This window comes from Protopterus annectens, chromosome 3.part0 (genome assembly GCF_019279795.1).
Source record: "Protopterus annectens isolate FY-2018-M chromosome 3.part0, PAN1.0, whole genome shotgun sequence".
Classification (NCBI taxonomy): domain Eukaryota; kingdom Metazoa; phylum Chordata; order Ceratodontiformes; family Protopteridae; genus Protopterus; species Protopterus annectens.
This window is the reverse complement of record NC_056731.1, coordinates 1758288776-1758312934: the sequence shown is the minus strand read 5'-3', so window position 1 is coordinate 1758312934 and position 24159 is coordinate 1758288776.

The window sequence follows — 24159 nt, the reverse complement described above, 5'->3', positions numbered from 1 at the left end:
CTCTTATTCGAACTGGTTTGAGATCAATTTGTTATCTAACCTAATGGCCAGTGCTGTTACTACCAAGATGAAATGTCATTTCTCAGTCCATGGTAGTCCACACAAAGTTATTTCTGACAGTAGTACCCAGTATACCAGTCAACTGTTTCAGAAATTTGCAAAAGAGTGGGACTTCATCCATGTTACTAGTAGTCCAGAATACCCACAGTCAAACGGCCTTGCTGAACATGCAGTACAGAGTGCAAAGCAATTACTAGAGAGGTCAAAGTGTGACAATACCAATATCTTCTTGAATTTACTTAATCTCAGAAATATATCCCTTGACAACCTATTTGGCTCGCCTGCTCAGTGACTTCTATCTAGGCAAACCAGAACAACCTTGCCTATCAGTTCTAGTTTGTTGGTGCCTAATGCTAAAAACAACAGGGCAATCAAAGCCCAACTCTTTAAGAAGCATTCCTTTAAAAAGTCCAGCTATGATAAAATGAGCAGATTTCTTCATCTGTTAAAAGAAGGAGGGACAGTGAGGATGCAAACGGTGAAAGGCTTTGATCAAATTGGTCAAGTGAGAGACACGTGTGCTGAACTGAGATCCTACTTTGTGGAATCTGAGGGTATAGAATACAGGAGAAACTGCAGGCATCTTCTTCCTGTGTCAGAAATGATATCACAGCATTGTACCTGTGATACAGACTCTAGATCTCAGAGCAACCCTGACAATGTTCATACCGAAGAACATGTCTCAGTATCCATTCCCATTCCTGATGATGTCGCAGATGTCCCCAGAGTTGAACATTCCTTGAAGACACTCCTCATCGCTAGATCCAGTCCTGACTTTTATGTTACATGATCAGGTCGTATTTCTAGACCTAGTGTAAAATACACAGCAACCTGGACATGATGGTTTTATATGTGCCTAATTTAGCATGATTGCATGTTAAAGAATTAATTCTGTATAATTGCATGTCAAAAGATCATTTCTGTGTAATTGCATGTCATTAAATACTGTCATTTGGTATATTATCTATTTCTCAAAGAGGGGGGATGTAGACCAGAGTGTGTGTGTGTGTTAACTTTAAGAAGCATTTCCAGAAGTAGGCACATGCATATAAATAGTGAGCACATGCAGGCAACAACACCATTTTGAGAGAACAGCCTTGTGTTAACATGTATGAGTGTGGTAGTCAGTTTGTTCATAAGTTTATTTAAGTTTAAGTTAATAAGCCTCATTCTTGATGTGTTTGCATGTGTAATAAAGCTGCTTGAACTGAACCCACAACTGTTTGTCTGTTTTATCCTGACTGGACAGTAACTTTCTTGAAGACAGTGAACAGACATAATGGACATGATGTAGCCTGAACAAATCAAATGTGGGTTTAGTACCCAGTTGGGGTATTACTTGTGTCCCTTTAGAGAAGGTCCATGATGACTCCTTTGCCTGCTTCACAAATGAGGAGAGTCATGATGGGTGTATAACTCCATGTATCAGGTGATGGTCTTCCTGATGCATGTTTCTGTACACTCTTCTATGGGAACATAGGCTATCTCAAGGCTGTGTTAACATACAGATCCAACTGTGTCTGGTAGGTCAGGTGTTAAATGACACTGTAGGCAACCTGTGATGAAGTCAAGGCCCATTGCTTCTGTGCCATTAGCCACAGAGTGAGCACAGATGTGCTACCCTCGTGAGAATAAAAACTGAGTAATGTTTGCATGTATACTTTGGCTGAATGCCAATATCAACAGGGTGGTGACATGTGAGATGAACTGTGAGCTAGCAGATTGTCTATGTCCTCTGGGTGGGTATGTCTGACATCCACCACAGATCTGTGCTTAGTTGTATATTCCACTTAACCTATCATATGTATTGGAATAAATGATTTGTGACAAGGCTTCCATACAGCCTTGGTAACTCATCATATTCCACACACTGTTGCTATGGACGCAGACATACAACTGCACCAGTGTAACATGCTTGCATTACTTGCACAATATATGCCAATATGTGTTTCATGGGCAAGCTGTGTTTGAGTGGCCTGATGTCATATCAGAACAGATTACGGAGCAGTTGTTTTGTGGCTCATGCAGAACCTATCCTGACACAAATGCTAATAGTGGTGCTGCTGACCACCTCAATAATCCTTGGGTGTAGCAACACAACTGTATATGCAATGAATTCCACATGGTTGCTATTGCATCAATACACTTGATACACTGGTTGCATATATGACAGCATAACAACTGTGAGTACGAGACAAGACTTATGTGACCATGTAATCAATAGGAATTGATATTGATGGCGGCCACAGAACATTTAATGTTAGTATGTGGACACATGCACACCTATGCCATACTGCAAGTGTCACTGTGATGGGCAAATGTGAACTGGGTAGAAGGTTGATCTGGTCCACTACAAACACACATGTCTTAATATTCCACCAATATAAATAACAGTGTATCATACAATGTCAGCAGTTCCCAGGAGGCATAATACTGTGGCTGTTACAAAAGAAGCATGTACTACAATGGCATCAATGGCCATCAATACATTAGCTCACATCACAGATTGTAAAACCCTTTTATAGCTATACTGTACATCGACACCTCAATATAGCAAATGTCAATGACAGCAACATTGACATGTCAACCGTTCATAGGGTCATAAGACATTAGGCTAATGGCCAACATCACATGAAATGCTAGCCTTTATTATACCTGTAAAATAAAAAATCTATATTATGGAAGATAGCCTGTTGTATGTATGTATGTACTTGTTTGATTGCATTACATCCTGCAACTGTCCATATGGGACACATACACCACACCCTGCCACTATATGGGACACATGCATCACACCATGACAGAATTAACAATCATACATGCAGTGGTCTTGAGATGGCTTGCAGAGGCTCAAGGAAGGAATATGCTTCATGATGTGTGTATACCTATTTGACATGAAGACTTCCTCCACTCCTCTGCAGGAAGGATGTCATGTGACCAGTGGAAGAAGGAGGATGGTGGATGCATGGGGTTATGTGAAAGGTTTTCCAAGTGGTAGTGCAATGAAGAATGCTTCCAAAGATCATACAATGTCCATAACGTACCACCACACACACACACACACACACACACACACACACACACACACACACACACACACACACCAGTAGACTGGGCCTGATTTGAACATTATACATGTGTAGGAATAGAATATGAATAAAATGCAATGTCTCAGTAGCAACATCACATATGTCTGACAGTAACACTCTCCTGTTGCACTTGCAAAGAGTATGATAGCACCATTGTATGCTGAGCAGAACATGTTGGGAGAGTGAATTCACATTCCTATGTAAAATTGTCTGCAAATTGATAGGTATGAATGTTACTGCCACAGCAAATGTTTGTCTTGAATACTGTCAGAGTGCATGTTATACGGGATGACATAATCACTGTATGCTACAACAAGTTGTTTGGAGTAGGGTTTGACATAGCTGTGGACTTGTATATCATTCTAAAATTGTCATCATAGTGATTATTGACTATAGTGGGAATACAAGTTGTTTGGAGTAGGGTTTGACATAGCTGTGGACTTGTATATCATTCTAAAATTGTCATCATAGTGATTATTGACTATAGTGGGAATAGAACCCCTACCTAATTACACAGCATAGTACTTAACACAAGAGCCATAGCAGAAGTCTGTTTTTAATAGTATCCAACAACAGTTTATAGCTAATGACATCAGTAGTGCCAGGTGAGAAGAAGATGGTAATAGCACTGTCTGACATGCTGGTGTAAAATGCTCTGTCAAATATCAACCAAGTAATCACACACACAAGACAGAAACCCCCTACCTACCTATTTACACAGCACAGTACTTAACCCAAGTACCACTCCACCAGTCTGACATTTATAGTGTCTGATAGCACTTTACACCTGATGACATCAGCAGTGTTTGGGGAGAAGATGATGGTAATAGCAGTGTGTCACATGCTGGTTAAAAACAAACACACACACCTAACACAAGTTGATCTTAGTGAGAACAGAATCCCTACCTAGTTAAATACACAAACTAGAGAATGCAATGTTTAAAGCAAGATCCATAGCACAAGTCTAGCTTTTATAGTTTCCAACAACATTTTAATGCTGATGACATCAGCTGTATCTGGTGAGAAGAAGGCAATAGCACTGTCTGACATGCTGGTATAAAATGACATTGCAAATGTCAACCACATGAACACACAGACAGACATACCAACTGACCACAGTGAGATTAGAACCCCTAACTACCCATTTACACAGCACTGTACTTAACTCAATTGCCACAGAAGAAGTCTGATTTTCATAATGCTGCAGGACAAGTCATAGTGGATGACATCACCACTGGATGTTTGAGAATTAAATAGATGAGTAGAGATGTACAACTTTCAAAATATTAGTACTCTATGAGATTGTAGTGATGACCAAAGAATACACAGTTATGCTCTTCTGACTAGACAGAGACACACATTAGTTGACTGTAGTGAAATTAGAACCCCTACCTAAATAAGTATACCAACTAGAGAACTCGGTACTTAATGCAAGCACCATGGCACATGTCTGACTTTTGTAATGCTACATGGCAATTTTTAGTGGTTGATAGCAGCATTGGATGTTTGAAAGAAAATGCTGGGAGGTCTGCATTAAATGAATGTGTAGGCATGTACCGATTTCAAAATATTGGACTCTATGTGATTGTACTGATGACCAAAGTATACACAGTTATGCTCTTCTGATTAAACACACACACACACACCAGTCAACTGTAGTGAGATTAAAACCATTGCCTAACTAAGCAATCTGACTAGAAAACTTAGTGGATGACATCAGCAATGGATGCTTGACAGAAGATGTTGGGAGGCCCATCTGAAATGGATGGCTAGCCATGTACAACTGTCAAGATATTAAAGATCTGTATGTTACCAGACTGATGAGTGTGGAAAGTGTGGCATTTGTTGTTGTTTACAATGTGCATGTATGCCTTATACAGACAGCTTTGCAAAGTACATGGAAACAGCTGTCCACATTACTACAAGTACTGGAAAATCTGAATGTGTATTGTCCATATAAAGATGTACATGATATATAAGAAGCATTTTTTATTTATTTCTGTAGTGTAGTTGATGTATTTTGGAACAAGTACTGACAGACCAAGTTTCAAGTGCATGGGTGTAGGTAACACATGACTACAGTGTAAATATGTGTTTTTTCCTTAAGTGCCTGCTCTTTGTTTGTGTTTTTAGATGCACTTTCATAAGATGAAGACTAAGTGAGCAGTAAACATAAGTAATACATGCTAATGTGCACTTTCCATAGTGCACCGCCGAGCAGCTGGTTTGAATAATGGATGGCAAAGTGTTTGTACATGAGCAATACACATTTATATTGCTTTCCCCATTTGCACATAGTTAAGTGATGAGCAAATGCGATCCTCTGCTTCATTGTTTTGCTTGCCTCCACGCAATCACATTAAGCAGAGAGGTGTGGCAGTCAGCAGTATGGATAATACAGAGTGTAAGAAACACTCCTACTGCTAGGCTGACTCTGTGGCAATAGATGGAAATGCATTGAGAGATTTCTTTTTGAACCCAGATGGTGCAGGATTTGAATCCAGGTGTATCTAATAGTTTTAAATATGTATTTATAAAGCAATGACATCATTCTTTATTCTACATTCACTGTTTTACCTTAGAGCAGCATGTCTAAGCAGGCTTGTGCAAAAGTAACTGCAGTAGTGAAGAGCCATTCACCTTTGCTTGGCATTAGTGCATGATGCCAAACTCTGCATAAACATAAATTACAAAAAGTAAAAGGCTTCAGTAGGTTTTTTCACTTATGTGCGTGGTATTTGATTCCATTTTCTGACCAGATAAAAGGTGTTAAGATGGGGTAGATAGGAAAGTGATGAAATGGGGGGGCAAGCAGGGGGAAGAACAGAGGGAAAGCAATATAGAAATGTGCAGGATGGAGGTAGGAAAAATGGCTATCCAGTTCTTCACACATATAATTCATATGAGCTCCACTACTTAACCTGCTTATTGCTATTTATAATTATGTTTGAATTTTTTTATTTGTTGTTTATAATTGAGTGGACAAGTATTAATAAAACTGGAGTGTGCTAGATTAGAACCCAGGCTCACCTGCATTGGAGCCCTACCCTTACATTTGCTACCACAGGAACAGTGCAGAAACAACTGTATATTTTCATATTCATTATTAAGTATGTGTTAACTGCCACTCAGTGCTGCTTAGCATGATTATGCTGCAGCCAAAAATAGAGGATACAATGTATCTGTTTTGAAATTGTCTACTGTCTGCTTGTTGTTTGCAAGTGTTCTTGAACTGCAGGTGTTGGGGAAGGTTGCTAACTACCATGCAACACTGCTTAGTGGGTTTGTGTGATGGAAAGCAAAAGATGCAACAAAATATCCTTTTTGAAATCAAGAATGTCTGCATCCTGTCTACATGTGTTCTGTCTGCTTCATGTGTGAGCCATCACTCCAGGTTTGTGATCCTGTTAATGATGCACAAATTTGGCAAACAAAGCTCACCTTGCTTTTTCCTTGTGAACAGTATTTATTATGTTTCATCCTTAAAAGACAAATGTGAGACTTGAACTATAATCTACAGATAGCATATACTGTGTGGATCTCCATGCTTAGCAGATGTGCTACACACAGGTGACTAATAGGTATAGTTTATGTATTGTTTATCAAATAAGTACATTACACAATATTTACCATGTTTATCCATTTCCCTATATTTGAACTAAGACAAAATAAAATAAAGAAAGAAAATAAAGAAACAAAATTACAAAATAAATGTTAGTACACATGAAAGGACTTTACACAAGTCTAGATTTGAACTGTCAAACCAATGAGCCTGCAAAACACAGTAAGGGTGTGTTATCCCTCTTTGCCACAGAAACAGCTTTACAGAAGGAATGAAAAATCATTGTGCATACAATCAAGTCCCAAATCATCCACAGCATTAACAAGATGACACTAGTGCACATCCTAGTTGTTTTGTACATGTGTTAATTTCACAAGTGTGCAATGAGTGATCACACAACCATTTATGGATATTGTTTGCAGCAATGCAGCTCTGTCTTTTCTTTGTATGGTATTCATTCTTCTTTTAACTGAGCAGCAATCTGAGACATGCAGTCTGTATGGCATTTTCTATCATTGTCCTTAAAATGTATGAGAATATTAAATGACAATGATATATGGTTTTCAACAAAGGTGGTGGAGTTTGGATATTAGTAAACAGAAAGTAAGAAATGTGGGCTGCTCACTTCCATTTAAAACCTTGATGCAGTTAGTCATACACTTTGTAAGTGTATCATGGCTGACACACCCACAGGAGGTAATGGAGTCTGAATTGCTGTTGTGTTTTCCTTCTCCCTACCAGTAATCATTCACAGTTGTAATCCATTAGCAACTACCACTGATGGAGTGCCTGCACTATGTTTACAGATGATACACGGAGTCAAGAATTTGGGATTCAGCAATTATAATGAGTTCACACCTCATTTGCATATTCACATTGCTCACAAGCCTAAATCTACACTATACATAAGAGAACCATGTAGCTATGACACCTGAAGGTGAGGAGAGCTGTGTATCGGGTCAACACAGAAGTTTGCTATTGCTTTGGATTTATCTGCACGGGAGACTACTGATCTTGATAATGTATGATTGAATTGTTGAATTATATATTGGATTTGCTCACGTATAACTAGGAAATATATACATACATTAGCAAATGCAACTTTTGTCTGTATGCACTTCTTAGAAGTTTGCTGATGGCATAGGCATTTTTGTCAGGGCATTTTTCTGTCTCAGGTACACAGTCTTATTAACTTTCATCACAAGAGTTGTTACTGTTACAACTGTTTATCTTTATAACCTTCTATGTTATTTCAGTGAAGTGTAAATGTCTTATATTGTCAATGACACAGGGGTGTTAGACTTCTTGGATGGGCCATAGACACCTCTAGGTGAGTGCTGAGCACAGGGAGAGGTGACTGTCACTTGCATAAAAATGAATATATGTGGTAAATATGTACACATTTTTGTGACAGTTTTTTGAAAGCAGTTATAACAATTGACTGATGTGTTATTCCTTGTTTGGTACAACACGTCATTTACCTTTTGTTTTTGGGGTGAGGAGCCAAGCTCCATTTCTGTGTTGCCACAATAGAAAAATGTTTTTACAGAGGTTTGCTTTGCTATTGTTAGTCCTTGTTTGGGATCAAACCTTGGTTTGGGTGTGACTGTGATATATATTAGAACCACATAACCCTTTTTATATTTGCATAATTTAAGTTTTTTGTTTCTCCAGTGGGTAGTATTGAAAAACTGATATGTGCTATATCTAATCAGGACTTTTATTTATGTGATATTTATGTGTGGTATCATTCTTCTGTGTTAAGTGACCCAATCCCTGTGAACCCTGCTTCAGTGAGTCAGAGAACAACGTGATCATCCAAGCCTTTCGTTAACATGGTGCCTTTCATCTTGAGAGAGAACATGGGGATATGTCTGGAAGAATGCCAGTTTGGAACCAGATAGTGAATGACGTCAATGCTGTTGGGAGATGTAGCAGGACATATGATCAGATGTGTCATAGGCCCACTGCCATGATTTAATTGGCTTCAGAGGAGAGTAGCTGTAGTGGACTACGGACAGTTGGCTATTGGGGGGGGGGCTAATACAGACACACCACTGACACTAAAAACAGTTCTTGTAAATAATTATTGTACAGCAAGATATTGAAAGCAATAGTTAAGTTGGTTTAATATTTTTTTTTGTTGGGGGGACTATTTATAAACTGATTCAGTTAAAAACAACACATTCTGATTCATTACACTTAGGCTTGTGGTGGACATGTCATCCAAATTTTAGTTAAATATATTGTTATTGGATATATAAAGGCCAAACATTTTCCCCCTGTGTTATTGTAGCTGTGTTGAGGGTGTCCTTACATTTTGCTTAACTTCTTCCATGGCCATTCTCCCTAGCAAGTGTGGTCATCTGCACATTGTAAGCCAAACATTTTTATTTCAGTACTGATAAGCATTTGACAGAAATATGCATTCATCTTTATGTGTGAGGTGGGTGTCGGGAGTGTGTGCGTGTTGCTGTGGCATCTGTGATAGTGGCACCAGTGTTAGTTTGTTAGCATATATTAGACTGTATTAGTGTAGCTAGCTATTAATTTATTTCCTGTGTTTAGGGCCATCATGGAGGTGCAGGAATGTTCCAGTAGGGCCAATGAGGAAATGCTTAGGGTTGTTGATGTGGCACAGGCTGCTGCCTACACTGTGTTGCCTATTCAATAGATTGAATGAATGACACATTGGAACAGGTGGTGTCTGTGATGGAATGTCTGCTGGGAGGGTTGATGACATCCATGTGGACTTAGGTCAGCCACATCATTTGATGTTAGCCGATGTGGCCATGCCTGATCATGCTGCCATAATAGTACTACTTCCACTGCTCAGTCAGTGGTCGAGGTGTCCACACCCAGACATGGCAGGCCATGGGTCGTGGTCCTGGACATACTTGTGAGGAGAACTCATTCAGAAGACATCAGTCATGTTCAGGTAGCAGCAGTGCATCAGTCTGTGGGTGTGGGTGTGGACGTGCCAGTGCATCTCCTGGCAGGGCCAGTTCTTGGGGTCTGGGTTGATGACTATGAACTGTCACTTCCAACATGCATGGCTCACACCTGTCCAATGCACCAGCATGTAGAGCTAGCACATAACTTCGCTGTATTCTTGCAGATATTCACACACCAGTTTCACTTGGAGTGCCCATACAGACACCATAACAGTTGCATGGGTCAGTTGTGAGGCTTACAGCTCATTCTCTTTCAGTATTCATTTGATACTTTATCCAAATGTCTGCCTGTTTCCCTTTCTTACTCACATGCACTCACTAACTTTTTTGTAAGCCTAGGCCTCATGCCCCCCCCCCCCCACACACACACACAATACCCTGTGCAAATTATAACTCTGCCATATTCTTGTTTTCTCTTTTTGATTCAGATACATGTCTTTTTTTCTGATGTTCAGGTTGCATAGCTGATTTAATGCTTAGTATATCTGCTTTTGCGATGCTGTTTTGCAAATTGTACTGCATTCTTACTGGTTTTTGTAATGTGCACATTCCCCCCCAACTCTAAGACCAACAAAGCTGGACCAAGTCATAAATTAAAGTGTGATAAAGGCCCAACAATGGGGAGAGTTTTTAATCATTGTGGTCTTACAAACTTAGACAGTTGCTGGATAGTAGATTTTGCATTACTATTTTTGTTTGTTCTGAGGGATATGAAGTCTGAAACCGAAATATGTGTCATTATTTCTAACTTCACTCTTTAATGATTTGCCATTACAAACATATGAGGCCAAACTGTGGACATTTGATGAAAATCTGTACATTTTAAATGCAAATCCTATTAGTTGATAGAGGGCAAGTGTATTCACATAAGTCACTGCTGTCACATTTTGAAGTAATTGCTGTAAAAATCACCCACCTTATACTCACAGTAACAAGTAACAGTATTCAAGGATATGCCATTAATTTGTATTCTTAGAGATTTATTTTTTTATTCCAGGTTAAATTCAGCAGTTGCAAGAGTTTTAGTTCAGGGGAAATTCAGCAGTTGCAAGAGTTTTAGTTCAGGGCTGACTCTGTCTCATGCTAGCAGTACAGACCTATTACAAAACCTAAGTAAAGGTTGTGAGTGTTGTCTGGCATCAGTACTACTGTATGTATGTGGATAGGATTAAAGTTTTAGCCTCTTAGGTGGTGAGCTTGTGTGCTATCCATTGCATCTTGGTCAGTGTGAGGGCTTATTGTGCATGTTTACATCTGCCTACACCCACAGCAGCTGCTGGTTCCCCCTCTGACTCCTCACCTGCGTGTGGATGTGATGACCTTGCCAATGGGTGGTGGGATGTGTGGCCTTTCCCCTTGCTGTTCCTGCTGAAGCCATTTTTCTTAGGATAATGTTGTGAAGCATTGTACAATGGTGAATATTTCAGCACATGTACGGGGATTGTACTGCAGGGCTCCCCAGGATGTATCCAGGAACGGGAACCACAACTTCAGCAGCCAAAACACATGCTCTATGATATTTCTTGTTTGAGCATGTGCCTCATTATAGCATTCTTAATTTTGTGTCTGTGTGTATGTCTGATGGGTGTTATTAGCCATGGATCCAGTGCATAACATGCATCCCCTAGTAAATGAGCCTGTGGGATATCCCCCCTAGTAAGCATCTCATACACTTGACAGTTGTGCCAGATATGTGAGTTGTGGTAACTGCCTGAGTTGCCAGCACACATATTCAGGATGATTCCCTTAGCGTTATACATGACCTGGCAGTTAATGTAGTGGTAGCCCTTTATGTACACCCTTCCCTGTTCCCCAGGTGGTGCTTTGATTTCTACATGTATACAGTCTATGTCACCCAGGACTTCACACTAGAATTCCTGCATAATTCTGATTCTGTCCGCAGGTGTTTGGGAAAAATATATGTACACACTGGCATGTTGTAGTACAGCATTCAGGAATTGATGGAGGGTCCTGGATGCTGATGCCTGTGACATCCCCAGCATGTCCCTTGCTTGTCTCTGGAAAGTTCCTGTAACTAAAATTCTAACTGCTACACATACCTTAGTCTTGACTGGAATTGGTTCCTTTAGGTTTGCCCTTGCTCTCAGTTGAGGACAACAAAGATTTCAGAGTTCCTGTAGTGTGTCTTTATCCACCCTATAGCACTCTACAATTTCCACCTCATGCAGATTGTGAAAAGTTAAATGGGGTCTATAAAAACCCTTCTTCTTCTTGGTTGTGGTCTATTAGCAGCAGCAGCTTAGACATGGGCCTGCTGCACATACATATGAGTAAGAGCAACAGCAGCCCCTAACATTCTTTCTGTGTAGCCTAGTTTCTGTGGCCATATTCCAATAGGTTTTGAAATTCACAGGCAAAACCAGCACTGAGTCTGCACAGTTGCTTTATAGCTTGTTGAATAGCTCCTCCATCTTGGATTGGTTGATTAGCATACAAATAATCTGCGTATGCTGTAATTAGTATGCCACAATGTTTACTGTGTTTGCATGGCTCTATACATCTGTGTGTAAAGCTGCTTACTGAATACAAAATGTTGTGCTATTGTGTGCACATCATGCCACGACACCCACAGTTTTAGCGGACCATATAGGCTTTATTGAATCTGCACCAAAAAAGGTATTTTATGCCATATGGGTATATGGAATGAAAGAATAAATTAAGTTATTTTTAAGTGTAAATGGATTTTAGCAACAATATTAAGTAAAATCAGATGGTGGTTATGGAAAAGGAGATGGGGTCTAATAGGGATGAAAATTTAATATGATTGCAAAGGAAATTATAAATATGTGTAAATATATTTGTATGGGTCCACTTTGTAATCTTGAAATACTGAAATCTCGAATTTCAGTATTTTGAAATCATAAAACCGAAAACCCATAAGGCTGACCATTAAGAATTCCGAGTACAAGTTGTCCGAAACTCAAAATACCGAAAAAAAATGAATGCAGCGGGTTTTTTTGTTTTGTTTTATTTTTATGCACCCTACACCTTTGACAATCTTTTCTTCTGTGTCTATGCACCCTACACTTTTGATTAACACCACAATGTGAAGTATAACTTAGTGCTGTCTGCTCTACATGTACAGACAACACAGTGACATCCCAAGCAGGAACTGTCCCATACAGTAAACCGTTCACATACACTTACATTTGCAGGACCCTAGCCACAGCCTTTAGGAACTCCATCATACTGTATGCTTCTGTATGTGCAAGTACAGATTCAAACTGTGCATGCCTCTGCACTGACCAACATCGTTTAGGGGACGGCGGGCACCCACTCGCAAGACGGTTCCTCAACCCTCTCCTGCTCCCGTGCTGGTGTATGCATCAGTACTGACAGATTAGTAGCCTTAGACCCCAGTAAACACTTCAGCCGGTAATGACACACCTCTACTGAGTTTTGTGTATGGAGCAGGAACAAAGTGTTCAAATCATGCACATTCCAAAATGGGGAATAAGGGGGGAAATCTGCAGGCAGCAATGGACCATGTTGCAAACATCCTCTTTCGCACAACTACATATCAGTCCCCAAAGTATTTTATCAGCTCCTTCCCCTCTGGAGGAAAGCTGTCCTTCAGCTCCTGGATGCCTGTAACACTTCCTCTTCTGGCACAAATGCCAGTGCAATCAAGGACTTAACTGCAATCTGGAAAGGCATAATGGTGTTGTAGAGATGGGCCAAACCTAACTGTTGCACCTTCCACCATACATTCCTCCCAAAATGGAATAAACGTCCCTTGGACTTTACAAAGTTGATATTCCATTGTATACTCTTCATGGCGGCTATTTTGAAGTCACAAAGCATGCACCAAAGAGCAGTTTCAAATCCCTGTTCTGCAAATAGAGCAAAGAGACAGTCCCACATGTAGTTGTAAGCACACAGGGACTTCTTGCTCATCAAGCAATACACTAGTGGGACTGACCTACTGTATCTACCATAACATACCAGCCCATGTATGCTGTAGAGCTGCCTGCAGATTACCCCTTTGTAGAAGAATGTGCTGTCCATTAGCCAGATGATGGCATGGCTCAGATCAAAGAGGTTGTTGATAGTACTAAACACTATCACTACATGGTCGCCAGCAACATCCGCTATATACTTTTCGAGGAATGTACCCATCTTAATGGGGAAATCCTGCACATTGAGTGTCCTCAGTGTTATGGCTGGATCTGATAGGACTGTAAGCTTTTGATACACCTTTCCCACTTGTTGCAGCAGAGCACGCCTTGTAGGCAGGTAAGGAACAATATCCACTGATGTCGATGCTAGGGCATCTTCTATGAGAAAACAGTGTGCATCCCTGGATACTGCAGCTCTATGCTTCATCTCTGCACACATTGTATACTTTTCCACCTCTGCTGGATCCCCTGTGTAGTTGTGGGGTACTGTTTTCTATAGCTGTTCACCGGTAGGTACACATTCTGTGATCAGCCTACCTTTACACTTCCACACAGACTTCCACTTGCACCAGTAGTTCTTTCTGCTGCCTTGGTTTTCAAGGTGATACACAGGGCCTGCCACTATTAAAACATTATTTCTTTTTTGTAATAACGTTGTCTGGTAGATTGTTCCTATGGATCTGGGTGGTTCAAACGCCACAGAAGCCATTTTTGTTTAGGTACTGTGTATGATAAGTTAAAGGCATACTACATATTTTTATAACATTTTCGTGATTGTGGTATGCGTGATTCTTAACTGTTGGCCTTATGGGTTTTCGGTTTTGTGATCTCAAAATACTGAAATTCGAGATTTCAGTATTTCGAGATTACAAAGTGGATCCATTTGTATACCTATGTATTTGTAAATACGTTGTAAATAAAAAGTTATTTTTGTGTATAAATAAAGGACATTTGTAAATATGTTGTAAATAAGAATTATTTTTGTATATAAATAAAGGGCCCCTACTCTTTTTAATAGGTGCAATGGGATCTTTTATTCTCACCTGATCTACCAGCAACTGAAGCAGATGGGGCTTCAGTTTTACATCTCATCCAAAGGACAATATATTCAGTTCTGCAGCACTCCCTTTATGCTAAACGCAGGTGTCAGCAATCAACCTACCTGGACCTCGTGTGGGAATAGAACCCACAGCCTACTACACCAAAGGTGGGTATGCTGCCTGTTGCATCACTGGGCTTTTCCAAATGTGCTGTGCAATAAGGACAAAACTGGCTTGGTCAGGAAAGGGGGACAGGCCCAATAAGACTCATTCAAGAGGAAGAGTGCCCTAAAAGCCCTGACTGAGGAGAATTACTCGAGGAACATCATTAATAGGAAGGGTCAGTGTGGTGAAACTTTTGTACTCCCTCACGTCCTAATAATTGATAATGAATTTACCCCAAGTAGTAAACACCTGGGTATGCAGTATGTCCGGGGAATAATTATAGTGGTAGTTCAAGTGTCACAAGTTAGGTAACATGCAAGTGAAAAAAATCACTTAACTACAAACATGGGATACTTGAGACTACAGCCCATTCTCACAAATGACTCCTGTAACAGATTTTGTTAAAATAAGAACTATGGCAGTTACACAGTGAATACTAAGGGGATATGACATTGCATAATGCTCCTGGAGGAAGGGAAGGTAAATCTAATGACTCCAGGTTATCCTGAATGTGAGAAGACCTGGTTATAGAATATAGCTTAATATATGGTCAGTCATACAAGCTCTAAGCAATCCCAGCTCATTTGGGTAAAAACAAGAATTTTGACTTGATATCTAGTTATTTACAGGATCCACTTCAATGAAGTTTACAGTATATCCCCAAATGCAACAGAAATATACTGCCCCCAATAAGCATTGGATGGTGTTTGAATACTTAAAGGGGATATGGAAGGATTTATCAGCAAGTCTGTAAAGGCACTGATGTACTTACTCTTGAAAAACGTGAGAGGGAGTTACAACGAGAAAAGCTAGTTTCATATAGAAAGATTTATAGGAAAGAAAAGGGCAATCTCTGTAGCTCCAGACTTGGAAAAGGTAGACCAACAAAAAGTGGCATACCTTTCAAAGGGAGAATGCATATTAATTTTGTCTAATTTGGCAGCTACTAAGATAGCCTTGCATATAGGAGTAGCACTGAGAATTACCCATGGTTGGTATTTAACTACTATATGACTGTAAAATGATAACAAGCATATAAATAATTTACGTCGGAGATGCCAACAGCCAGATGCAGGTATGTTGCATGTGTTTTGACTATGCTGAGGAGCCCAGTTAATCAGAGAAGTGAAACACAGAGGAAATGATGGAAGATCTTCTTTTGGCTTTTCCCAGTTAGGGGTCGCCACAGTGGATCACCTGTCCACTCATGATTGGCAGCAGAATTTTTACGGTGTCAAGTTGCCAGCCCGACTCCCAACCTTCCACAGAAGGCACACACACTTACACACACCTAGGGCCAATTTAGAGTGGCCAATCCACCTACAGCATGCCTTTGGGATGTGGAAGGAAACCAGAGCACCCGGAGGAAACCCACGTGATCACAGGGAGGACATGCAGACTCTGCACAGAAGGCACCCCAGCCAAGAATCAAACTGGAGAACCTCTTGCTGTGAGGCGGCAACACTAACCGCTATACCACCATGGAGGAAATGATGGAAGATATATCATTCAGACAGTTATAATTTATGTAATCTACAGTGCAAAAGGAAAAAAAAATGTATGCAGCACAGTAAAGAAACCTTAAGTCCCAGAGATGGCAATACCAAGAACATTTTATGTGCTGGTTCATCCTTGTTTACAAAAAGATAGTCTGGCAAATACATTTTAACTTCATTTATAGCAGTAATTTCATACCTAATATTCTATGTAGAAGAAATTTTTGCTGGAAATTAGAGGTTTTTGCTATTCTTTATAATGAATTTTTGGTATGATGCTAATTTTATTCTTACAAAATTCACATTTAAGAACAATGGCTTAGGAGAAGATTAAGTTTATTCACTCGAGGAAAATCTATCATCTTCTTGGTGTATTTAAGAATTTTAGGACCACTTGATAGTTTGGTAATTTTTTATAGGTCAGTCTTAGAAAATCTGTTACAGCACAGTGCACCCTTTCTATTATCAATGAAACCTTTCATGTGGTTATTTTAAAGAAATTAAAAAGTTTATACAGATCTGTGGACACATAATTATGTTGTTCCTTCAGCTCCTATACTGCAAGATATGCATATTTTGTAGGACTTGTATCTAGAAAATAGAGACACTGGTTTTAACTTCACAATTAGAAACAAGTTTCAGTCTCCTCAGCCTTTTTTATTAAATGGAAATGCTGACACTGATATTTTTCAGGTATAAAGCAAATTAAATTTTCGCATACTGATCTGGAGTGGCCTTTTAGTTCTACAGTAGAAAGTTCTGAACAGATTTACATTTAGATAATGCTCTTTTATTGTATTTTTCTACATATTTCTCTTTGGTTGAGAGTAATTTTCACATGAAGAAATTGAAGACAATTTGATGTCCTTACATTCACTGCTGCAGTATTCTTAACATATGGGATTCCCAGCCATGGAAGCCTGATGTTCGGCCAGTCTACCAAAGACTTCTGTTGCTTTAAAGGTATGCCAAACATCACCCAAACACTCCTTTTATAGCACAGGGCATAAAGGTGATGTTCAGGCCTATCATAGTCTGAACTTCTTTGCTGCCAGTCAGAACATATCCTTTCACTGTGGGCCTGTTTAATTGTGTCCTTTTCCTGACAGTTGAACACATTTTCATTCTCCAGTGACTATATATGCCTGTTTACTGACTTCTCTGCAGTTGCAATTAGTGCCCCATTGGGGGTTTTGTTTTTTCTTGTCTTGTTTTGTGGTTCTTGGGGTTAATGTCATTCAGGAAGGGTAAATGCCAATGTGGGAGAGAGATTCCCCATACAACTGCCACAATGTGTCTTTTGTTTCTAGGAGCTTCTCATGATCATACGCCTTGTTCAATTTGTCAGGCATTCATCCCAAAAACCTTTCCCAGTAGACTTTCTTCATTTTCCTTCTATCTTGAGAACCAGCACCTTAAGCTTCTCACTAAAGATACAATGGAAGGAATCTCCCACCCCGAGTGTCAGCTGTTTGGGAAGAAGAAGGAAAAAAAGGTGTGACTGGAATCTTTTGCTGTCCAGCTTCTGCCAGGTGTTTCTCCTGAGGTTTTTACAAACCCAGTGGCTTTCCCAGCTGTGTGGTCAGATTTCTCTGTCATGGCTGTGTTAGAGGCCAGTGAGGATCCATCTGGCAGCACGTCCGAAGAGGCTTTGCAGGCATCTGTCTCGAATGTTCTGGGGGAACCACTGTTGATTTTTTCTGAGGGGCCTAAGGGAGTTCCTCTGCTTTTAGTTGTGGAAGATGTTCATCCTGGGTCTGAGCCGTCTCACTTTTTTGGAGGGGACATCCCTTGAAAAAGAAACAAAAACTTAAACATGTTTCTTATGCTTCTAGGGATCCACAAAGTGACTGGCAGGCCTTTACTCAGGGACTATATATTGTTTTAATATCCTTAAAGCCTCTTCAAGGGGTTTCAGTTCCTGCTCCTTCTTAGTCCTCTACTTCCCTTAAAAGACCTAGACAACAGGATTCCTCTGAAGATGAGTTGGATTCTGATGATGACTCTGACTTATTTTACTCAAACTCCTTCTCCTTTGGATTATGGGTCAGAGGAGGAGGAATCTATTAGTCTTGATGTTCCTTCTGAGGAAATTTACTTTGGGGACACACTGTCTAGGATGATTTTTTTTTTAAGTGGGATTGTGTTCAAGTCTCTGATATCAACATGAGGTACAATAAGTTGCTGCATTTGGAATCTCCTAAGCCTTCGGCTATTCCTCCTGTTTTGGATGCTTTGCTGGATGCTTTTTCCAATGCCTCTCATGCACCTGACTCTCTGCCCCATGCTCCTGAGAAACCTGACCAGTTTCATACAATGCCTGAGGATTATTTTTTATATAAATGTCCTACTGCTGACCCCCCCCTGTAGTGTCTGTAGCCTCTGACAAGCTGTCTCATTGCTTCCTTTACTCAAGTTATTGCCTTCCGACAAGAATAGCAGAGCTATGGAAAGGCTGGGTAAGAAGATTTACACTTCTGCTAACATAGCATTTAGGACTATTAATTATCAGACACATATGTCTAGGTATGTGTTGGCTCTTCTTCCTCAAGCCTGTCAACCTACTTCTGATCTTCCAAACTAAGGGTAAGACTTCTGCTCTTTCCTTGCTAGGGACTTCTTCTCAAGTTGTTCGTCATTCTATTAAATGTAGTTAAGATGCATAAGTTGCCTGTTCTAGGGCTGCTGTCTTTTGTTTATTGATGAGGAGGTATTCTTGGCTTAGGCTTCAACCTCTACCTGATGATATTAAAGTTAAGTGATGGTTGCTTCTCTGGATTCTAAGCTTTTGTTTGGAGAAGCTGCTGCTGCTGGTGGTTTGTTTAAGTCCCTTCAGGATAAAGGTAAGGCCTTGCAGGAGCTTAAACATGTGTTTGTTTCTTCTGTGCCTACATTTCAGAGAATACCCCATTTAGCCTGCCTTTGCTCGTAAGCTATCCCACCCTTCTACTAAAGGTAAGAAGAGTGGCAAATGGGCTTCTCCTGCTAAGGATCCTCAGTTTTCAGGGACTCCAAAGCCTTCCTTTCCAAACAAATCAGGTGTTGAATGACTGTTCATCCCTTCCCAGCCACACTTCTCTTTCTCTTCCTGTTTGACTTCAGATCTTTCAGGATTCGTGGGTTCTGTCAGTCATTCATCAGGGGTACTTCATGGTGTGGAAATCCCATCCTCCAATTATGGGTATTCCTCAGCCTCCTCAAGAACAACTTCCCTTTTCCCCAGAGGTTCTTCAAAATCTGTTGATTCAAGGTAATATTCAAGAGATGCCTGTGTCCCAAAGGGGGAAAGGGTTCTACTCCAGACTGTTTCTTGTGCCCAGGAAAGTGGGCACTTAGAGACCTATTTTAGACCTCTCCCATCTAAACACTTTTCTAAAAGTACCTTCCCTTTGAATGTTGCCTTTAAGATTATGTTTCCTCTCTTGCTCCCTCAGGCCTATATGGTATCTCCAGATCTCAATGATGCTTATCTCTATATTCCGATCCATCCTCTTTTCAGGATGTTTTTGCATTTCTCAGTTGCTTTCTGGCATTTTCAGTTCTTTGCTTTGTCCTTTGGCCTTTCTACTGCCCCAAGAGTGTTCACCAAATGTTTGCTACTGTAATCACTTTTTGCAGGCTTCAACGGATCCAAATACTTCCATACTTAGATGACCTATTGATTCAGGTATCCTCTCCAGAGACCCTTTTGCATAATCTTCATTTTTCTGTTTCCCTTCTTCAGAGTCTGGGGTTCACTATAAATTTCAAAAAGACTTCTCTGACTCCTTCTCGGGATCATATTTTTCTGGGTTGCAGGATTCAGACTGTGCCAATGCTGGCTTCTCTGCCCCCCTCCAAAGGCCTTAACTTTCATTTCTCTCTTTCACACTCTTCTTCCTCTGGCTTCCATTACTACCAGGAAGTTTCTGAGAGCTCTGAGTTTCATGGCATCCACCATTCTAATAATCCCTCTGGCCAAACTTCACATGAAAAAGTTTCAGTGGTTTCTGAAGTCAGTGTGGCATCAACATGCACATCCTCTAGACTTTGTAGTTCCTCTTCTTCCTTGTCTCAGACAGCAACTTTACTGGTGGATTCAGCAGTTGTTTCTGAATCCAGGGATCCATTTTCATTCCCCTCTTCCCTCTCAGGAATTGTTCACAGATGGTTCAGACATGGGATGGGGGGGTGACATTTTACTTCCTAAAATGTCAGTGAGTGTGGTTGCCTTGTTAACAGAAGGAGTACATCAATGTCAAAGAGATGAGAGCTCTTCTGTTGGCTCTTCAGGCCTTTCATCCTCTTTTTTTCTCCATGGTCTCTCAAGGTGTTCATGCAATACCACAGTTGTGTGGTATATCAACAAACAGGGAGGAATGCAATCTTAAAAAAACACCGACAGGCTGCTGTTGCAAGTTTAATACAATTTTATTTTATTTATTTCCAGTATTTTTTTACCGTGAAAGAGCAACTTGGAACAAGGCCAATTTGCAGAGGAGGCCCGGGGTGAAACGCTCCAAATGCATGTTTTTGTAAATCAAGGAAGAACACACATAAAACTCTAGTGCCTTGGATGTGTAGCCTTCAAGGAGTATAAACTTACAAATATAAGCAACTATATCCATATGTATATATCTGCATCTATATATGTGTTTTTGTGTGTGTATAGATAGAGATAGATATTGATATAGATATATACAGTAAAAATAGATAATTAAATCTGATGCCTCCTGTTACAATGTTAAGACTCCAAGGAATTAGTGCCATACTTTAAAATAAAAATAGTCTCTTATTTTTTAAATAACTGTATCATCACAATATTTTGAGTATATTTGTTCCAGAATGCTGACTTGCAAACCAGAATGATCACTTCCATGCCATAACTTAAAATGCAGAGAAACTGAACTACTGCAATTAATTTTTTTAATATCTCTTACATGTTCCTGCAGTCTAAGTTTTACTGCTCTCTTGGTTTCCCCTATATAAAATAAGTCACATGGGCATTTAAATATGTATATCACTCCTTCTGTATTACAAATATATCTATCAATAGCTACAAACCTAACACCACCGATCTTAAAAAAAATATCTGAACTTATATGCAACTCAAACAGCCCCCACAGGGGAAAGTACCCATGATAGCAAGGATCCTATAGGAATACTTATTCAGTACCTGAAAATTACTGTGCGCTAACATATCTTTTAAATTCCTACCTGTTTTGTAACATATATAAGAAAAAGGACATAAAATGGTAGAAAAATCACAATGCTGCAACTTCCAGTAATACTTAACCGATTCTGTCAATTTCTCACTAAATACTGTGTAAGTAGAAACAAAATAAATGTTCTGTCTATTAAAGGAAGATGTATTACAATTTCTATTTTTTTCTATTTTTCTCATGGGCATGAATTATTAATCTAGTGCCCACATAATTAACAGTTTCTCCCTTAATCCAAAGTAAGGTATTCTCTATAACAGACTTGTCATACCCCCTAGGGAGAAACATTTGAGCATTAAACGTAATTTCTTTCATAAAATCTAATTTACTATTACATAATCTTCTCAACCATAAATATTCACCATAAGGTAATGACAGCTACAGGTGGGGGGGGGGGGTGACAGCTAGTACCATGCAACAATTGCCCACCATCTTCAAACTTTCTATATAAGGAAGTTAGAACTTCTCCATTGTCACACCCCTTTAATTTTACATCAAAATTTACAATATTATTCCCCACTTTGGTTCATCCAAACACAGGATAATTCTATTTCCCTAGATCTCTAATAAAATCAGGGATCTGATCTTGGCCACCTTGACAAACAAAAATCAAATCATCAATATAACATAAATAATACATTATAAAATTATTTAAAAAGATATGTTTGCAACTATATTTAATTTCAAACAGTCCCATAAGCAAATTAGCATACATGGGGGAAAACAGTGTCCCCATGGCTGTACCCTGCAGTTGATGGTAAAGGACATTATTAAATTAAAAAAAATATTAGTTAAACTAAATTGCAATGATTCAATAACAAAACTAACAAGTGGACTTTCCACTAAAAAATATTGCAGAGCTTGAATCCCATGTGCACATTTAATATTTGTATAAAGGCTCTTCACGTTTAAAGTTAACCAGTACGTGTTGTTTATCCACCTTAAATCTTTACGTTTTGACAAGAAATTATGGGTGTCCCTGATATATGATGGCAATTTAATAACAAAAAGTGAAAAAACTCATGAAGTAACAAACCACTATTGTGGAACTACCTTTCATCCTCTTTTCTCTCCAGGTGTTCATAGACAATACCACAGTGATGTGGTATATCAACAAATAGGGAGGAATGAGATCTCTTCTTTTCTGATTGGCACTTCTGGTATGGGATCTTACTGTATCAAGTGACTCTTAGGACAGTTTATATCCCTTCTGATCAGAATATTGTGGCAGACACTCTGAGCAAGTCTTTTAACTTGGTCCCATGAATGGATGCTTCACAGATATGTGTTTCTAGGCATTATTCACCAGTGGGTTACCCCTTAAGTGGAATGTTTTGCCTCCTCTCTGAACAGCTTCCTCTGTTTTGTGTCAGAGTCCCATGTCCTCTGGTGTGGAAGGTGTGCTCCCTGCCATTTTCCTGAAAGGGGTTGTTTCTTCATGCATTCCCTCCCCTTCTTCTCATTCTGAAAGTCCTGTTCAAAATTCAACAGGATACTCCAAAATCATGTTGGTTACTCCCTTTTGCCTGTGACAGTATTGGTTCCCTCTTCTTCTGCATTTAGCCAGAGGCAGTCTCACAAGTTACCTCACAGGGTGGATCTACTCTCACACTGTGGGTGACAGGATTTTGATTCCTCATAGACATCTTTTTTTCTGAAGATGTGCTACAAGTCCTGCGGGATGCCAGGAAACCTATTACTAGGAAATCCTACTTATCTGAAAGGAAGAAGTTTTCTATTTGGTGTCTCTCTCATAACCAGGACCCATTTACTGTGGAATTTCATTTGGTTCTCTCTTATTTGTGTGAGTTGTTCAATGCTGGTTTGGCCTATTCTTTTATTAAGGCCCACTTATCAGCTATCTCTGCTTGTCTGCCTTTTTCTCATCCTTTAGCTTCTAGATTTCAGGTGAAACAATTTCTTAAAGGCATCCTTAATATTACACCTCACAGGAAGCCTGTTCCTCCTCCCTGAAATTTTAATTTTGTTTTGGAGAAGTTGACTCAGGCTCCTTTTCACCCTCCTGCTTCAGCTTCCTTGCAACATTGTTCCTGGAAGACCTTGTTCCTGGAAGACTGTTCTTTTGTTAACTCTTACGTCTGCCGTATGGGTGTCTGAGTTACAGGTCCTTATGGCTTGTCCTCCTTTTTTGATCTTTCATGAGGACAGCGTGGCCTTGTTCACTAACCCTTCTTTTATGCCTAAGGTGGTTAATGATTATTTTATGCCTAAGCTGATTAATGAGCTATCTAACTTAATCAGTCTATTAATCTGCCTACTTTATTTCACTCTCTGCAATCTGACAGTGAGAGAGTGCTGCATACTTTGTACATGCATAGGCAACTCAGGGTTTATTTGGATATGACCAAGGCTATTAGAAAATCTGATCAGTTATCTGTTTCTTTTCATCCTAGATCTTTGGGACTTGCTGTATCCAGGAAAACTGTTTTATTCTTGTATTTCTAAGGCTATTTCTTTTTGTTACACTTTTCATGGCAACATCCTTACCCCTTCAGTTGAGGCTCGTTCTGTTAGAGCTGTGGCTTCTTCTGGTGCTTTTTTCAATGGATACTAATTCTATTCTTGAAGCAGCTACCTGTACTTCTGTGCATACCTTTACCAAGTACTGCAAGTTGTATATTATCTCTAGAGCTAGGTCTGATTTTGTTTCC